A 6,000-nucleotide genomic window follows, 5' to 3' on the forward strand; every position below is an offset into this window, starting at 1 on the left:
AAAAACCTGTTTAAAATCAACTCTGCTTTCTCTATGCCTGCTCCCATTCAGCTAAACATGGCTGAAAAAAATCCAGACCCAAGCTTACTGGTTTCATTTAAAATTTATGATTATCACATCTTAAGTAGACTTTCATTTTTCCCTGGAATTATATCACATTCCCTTACTCTCCCAGCATATCAAGACCATTATTTCATACTTTCTCTATTTTTGTAAAATTAACATCATATGATCCTAAAGTTCACATTCAAGGAAGCCAGAATAGCCAAATAATCCTGAGAAAAGAACAAGATTGGAAGACTCACACTTCCTGATTTCAAAATATAACTACCAAGCTCAGGAATCAAGGAAGAATGGTGCTGGCCTAAGAACAGAAATACAAATCAATGGAATAGACTCAAAAGTCCAGAAATAAACCCTTACATTTATGATCGATTTATTTTTGGCAAAAGGGAGAGAAAACAGTCTTCTCAACAAATGGTGTTGGAACAACTGACTATTCACTTGCAAAGAATGAAACTGAACTCCAGCTTATCACCATATTCAAAAATTAATTAAAAAAAGATTATAAACCTAAATGTAAGAACTCTTAACTATCAGAGTCTTATAAGAAAACATAGAAATTAATCCTCTGTGACCTTAGTTGTTTCTTAGATATGACACCAAAAACACATGTAAAAAAAATAGATAAATTAGACTTTATCCAAATTAAAATCATTTGTTTCAAAGGACACCATAGAGAAAAGTAAAGAAAAAAGAAGCAGAAATGGAAGGGAGAAAACATTTTAAACAATCTGATATAAGATTTGTATCTAATATGTACAAAAATCTAACAACCCAGCACTTAAAAGATACACCAATTAAACTAGTATCATCTAAAATAACTATACTCAAATATATAGTAACAAGTGTTTTCTAGGATATGGATGTAAATTCAGGTGGCCTCTTTGGAAAACAGTCTGACCTTTTTTCCAAAAGGCTGTGGTTGTAGCTCACTGGTAGAATGCTTGCCTCAAATGTGTGAGGCCCTGGGTGCGATCCTCAGCACCACATAAAAAAATAAATAAATAAAAATAAAGATGTTGTGTCTACCTACAACTAAAAAAATATTTTAAAAAAGGCTAAAAAATTAAACTTAGAATTATCAATTGACACAGCAATTCTGCTTTTAGACGTATAGCCAAAGAAAGAAAATATGTTCCACCAAAAACCTGTTCTTATATTTCATAGCACTATTATTCATAGTAGCCAGAAGGCAAATAGCCCAAATGTTCATCAACTGATTAATGAAAAAGTGCTTTATTCATGTGATAAAATTTTGTGAATTATACTTCAATAAAGCTGTTACTTTGAAAAAAAAACAACTTGTCCTATATGACACTTCTCTGCTCCAAACCCTCTAACAGCTTTCCATTTTACCTAGGGTAAAAATTAAATGCCTTTCTATGATGGACAAGGCCCTGCTACATCAAGCCTCCCACTTGATCTCTTACCCCATTCCCCGTAGTCCCTTCGGGCTCTCTTCATTCCTGCTGCATATGCTCTCACCCTGAATGTTCTCCTTGTAGATACATACATGTCTTGATCCTCACTTCCTTCACACCTTCAAAAGTCAGCTTCTAAAAGATCCTCCTGAACCATCCTCTAAAATTTCAAGTCTCTAGTACTATCCATCCTCCTTCAGTTCCTTGTTTTTTTCTCCATAGCTCTTATCATTAACATGTTTCAAATGGTTATCATTTGTCTCCAAATAAAATAATACAAGATTCTCAAGGGCAATGTCTATTTTGTTGTTGTTGTTGTTGTTTTATTTTATTTTATTTTGCATTATTGTTTGGTGCACCTAAAACAGAGCCTGGTGCTTGCAACAATAACTATTTAATGAATGAATAAATCCGCCTTTTTAAGGTGAGATAAACCAAGCCTAGAGAAGTTAAACTAAATGTTGCCATAGAAACTCCAGGTGTCTGAATCCCTCATTCTAAAGTAGAGTACATGATGCTACCCACTACCCCAATCACTAGTAAAAAAATCAAAATGTCTGCCACAGTGGGAGGTACTCAGGATTACCAAAAAGGGAGGAAGCTGGATAAGGAAGGCCATGCTCAATAGTTTGTCAGAATCAGCTAGAGAGAATTATGAACTCTAGACCCTACCAACATAGAAAACAGGTCATTATCATTTTGCATCCCTTCGCACTCCAAAATAAGATGACATTCATCCCTTACTTTTCTGGTTTTTTTTTTTTAGAATCAAGTGGTTATAATTGATTTGTAGTAGATAGTCATTATTATGCACAAGGAAATTCAGAACAAAAGTGACAACAAGTCAAACAGACTTCTGATGATAGAAAGAAAGCAAGTCAATGTCATTTAATATCTCTGGTGATCTGGCCAATTAGAAATGGAGTTAAAAGTCCAAATCTCTAAGTGTATGGTATTGAAAGACAGCAATAGATAGAGTCACCAAGGGGGAGCAGTGATGTGCAGGGAGAGAAGAAAGGCTGAGATCAACACTTTTAGGAAATTAGCATATATTCCTGAGGAAGAGAGAAGCCAGGAAAATAGACTATGAAAATCTTATTTTTGATTAACTCTGACTTAAATGTATGATTTGGTAAAAGTTTATAACTTGTATTATGTTTTCAGACCAAATAATTCTAATGTCACTCCATCATGGAAACCCACTCACCTCATTAGCCGTAATATCTACACCTGCATTTGGTATGACAGCAAGAAGACTAGTTACAGGGCCTCTGTAGAAGCCTCCAGATTTTTCAAGTTTCCAACTATTCCTGGCACAATCCAACATCCCAGAGTATTGTCCAGTTTTACCTATGGTCAAATTAGTATTTAAACCTGAATGTGATAGAAAATAATGTTATAAAGTCACTGATCAACTCTCCAACCCAGAGCATTCTGTGCTAAATTAAATTTAAATTGTGTACTATAAGAGTTCATTTATTATTAAAGGATGTAAAAGAAAATAGCATTTTAGGTCAAGCTATATTTTCAATGGCAGTGTGTCTAAATATTTCCTACTGTTCCTAAGGATATTTGAGCTTCACATAAAAATATTTTACAAGTATAGTACTTAAAATCTTTTACCAAATTTCTGAGTTGAACTTTGCATAAAATAGTGCCTGTCTGAATTCAATTATATTTCTTCTAACTAAATAATGTAAGGGTATAGCTACAGGTACTGACCCAAAGACCCCCCCCCCAAAAAAAAAAAACCAAAAGAAAGAACCAAAAAGATGCTATTATAACCCCCATATCATAGTTGGATTTTACACACACACACACACACACACACACACACACACACACACACACACACACCCCTTGTGAATGGCCACGAACATTGAGGTATTTTGCTTTAATGCTTGCCTTAAAAGTCAATGAACATTTTTATTCAATCAATATTTTCAAAACTGAACTTTGGCTCTTCTTTCTCAATCTGCTCTACCTGCAGTCTTATCCATTTTAATTTAGTATAACTTTATCAAAGAATATAATAGAAGAGAGATAAAAAGAGAAATTGCTCTTTCCTAGATGAAAAGAGTCAATATTGTAATTCTGGTTTCTTCCAAAATCCCACCTTGATTTTTTTCAGCAGGGAATGGGGAGCACAATTTTAAGTTCCTTTGGAAGGAAAATGTGAAAAACAAAAACAGCAACAGAAATGCCTGCTTAGATGTCATGGCTCTGGAGATACATCCCTAGCAATTGATCTTCCCTACTCTGTATAATTACTGCTAATGATAAAAGCATATTCTGAGTTTCCTTGTGAGGAGTTCACTGAAAAAACTCAGATATAATTTTCATTAAAGACATCAATTAAATCATATTTTTTTCTATAGTACTTACACCAAGGGGTAAATAAAAGATAGTGATGTAGCACCAACCAAACATGCAGAGAAAAAGTTTCTCAGCAATGTCAAACATGACTCCTTCCCTAAAAAGAAACATCTTATACTGCATAAACAAAAGGTCAAAACTGTATCAGTATTCAGAAATCTCAAAGACCATAAAATTTATTCACTATCAATACATACCTGGATATTTATAGTTAAAAACTATAATGCACATCACCCAGTACCTATATAAAATTATATACATTCAATAAGATTTACAAATCTTAACAGTAGAAACTTCATCTTATAGTTTTTTTTTTTACCTAGAATGTGATCTTGTTATACAGCAGACATCTAATAAGTTAATGAGAATAGAAACCATTCAGATGGAAACTGACAATCTTATGCAATAAGTTCTGATAACAACTGTGTCCAGTTTTTTTTCTTTTTCTGGTTCTGGGAAAGAAACCCATGGCCTCATAATATACTAGGCAAAGTGCTTTGCCACTGAGCTATATTCCCAGCCCAACTGTGTCAAATTTTAATGAGGCACCATTGACCTGAATTCCCATCTGCCAAGCCCTGTAGCCAGCCTACGAGTCCCTGCCTAGAAGCAGCAGCAGAGCAGTGGAGCAGCAGAGTGGCAGCCCAGGTAGGTTGCAGGAAGGGTGGTAAACACAGCCTTCAACCCCATGGACCTCCCTCCCCCATACAGGCCCCGTGAGCCAAGGTGCTCTGACCTATCATCCTTCTCCCACCAGGCCTGGTATGGAGGACTGCTGCAGAAGCCAGCTCCACACAGTGCTGCAACCCCCATCCCATGACCTCGACCTCCACTTCCTGACCTGTGAAGAGAAAATGGAAGTGGGGCAGATCTGAATGGAAGTTGGATTCAAGAATTGACCAATAACATTAGTAGGTTTCTAAACCCTAATTAGCATAAATGTGGGCCAATAACATTGCTACTTTTTCCAATCTCTAATTAGTATAAGTTTGGACCAATAACAGTGACCCAAATTCTATACAAACCCTTAAATTAGCAGTCAGATGGAGAAAACCTGCTGTCGGGTCCCCTCTCGTATTGCCAGAATTCTGTTCCTGTTTCTATTCTTCAATAAATCCTGCTCTTACAGGCAGTCATCCTGGTCTGTGAATTTCATTCTTTGAATTCAGGAGACAAGAACCCAGAAAGAAGGAGAAATTGATGGCGAGCTGCTGGGGTCTGCTGCAACCCTGGAGGGAACAGCCCACCATTAAGAGCTGCAACACTTCTCACCTGCATAGGCCTGCAACCTATGGGCAGAGGTTAGAAAAACTCCAGACTCACCTGCCAGTAGAGGCAGAAAATCATTTCATTTCAAAAGTCTGGTTTCACCATAACATGATAAATAAAACAGGTTTCTTGGTTTGCTCACTTAGTATTCCAGGACAAATTACCTAACTTTTCTTTCCTCCTCCTCCACCTCCTCCTCTTTCTTTCTGATTTCCTGTGGCTATAACCCAGAAGCACTCTATATTAAGCTATGTACTCAACCCTTCTTAATTTTTATTTTGATGCAGGGTCTCACTTAAGTTGCCCAGGATGGCCCTGAAATCATGATCCTCCTACTTCATTCTCCCAAGTAGCTAGGATTATAGGTGTGCACCACTATACCTGGCAAATTACTTAATATTTCTGTAATTCAGTTTATTCACTTGGAAAATGAAGGCAAATGTCTTCACTATTCTGGTCACTAGTACACTAGCAGTTCCTATTTTCTGAAACTATTGTGAAGATTGATTGCAATAATACTTTATGTGTAAGTGCTTACCACATAGAAACTGAAGAAATGGTAATTATTATTAAACCTTTACTGATCAATTTTTCCTTACAGAATTAAATTTCAGCAGAATACTTCCTTGGCCTCTGGGGTCTTTATTTTAACTTCTTGTTCCAAGACAATCAGTGCATCCTATCATTCAGACATAGTGATTAGTTCAAGGATGGACATCTGACATAGTCTGGACCATTAAGACCCAAGGAAATTTGGGTGGAACATTTCTTAAAAGTCTTTGGAGGTACAGGAGCGTATGTAGCTCAGTGGTAAAGTGCTTGCCTAGCCTGCTCAAAGCCCTGGGTTCCAACCCCAGCACTCAGAAAGAAA

This window comes from Ictidomys tridecemlineatus, chromosome 11, assembly GCF_052094955.1.
Source record: "Ictidomys tridecemlineatus isolate mIctTri1 chromosome 11, mIctTri1.hap1, whole genome shotgun sequence".
Taxonomy (NCBI): Eukaryota; Metazoa; Chordata; class Mammalia; order Rodentia; family Sciuridae; genus Ictidomys; species Ictidomys tridecemlineatus.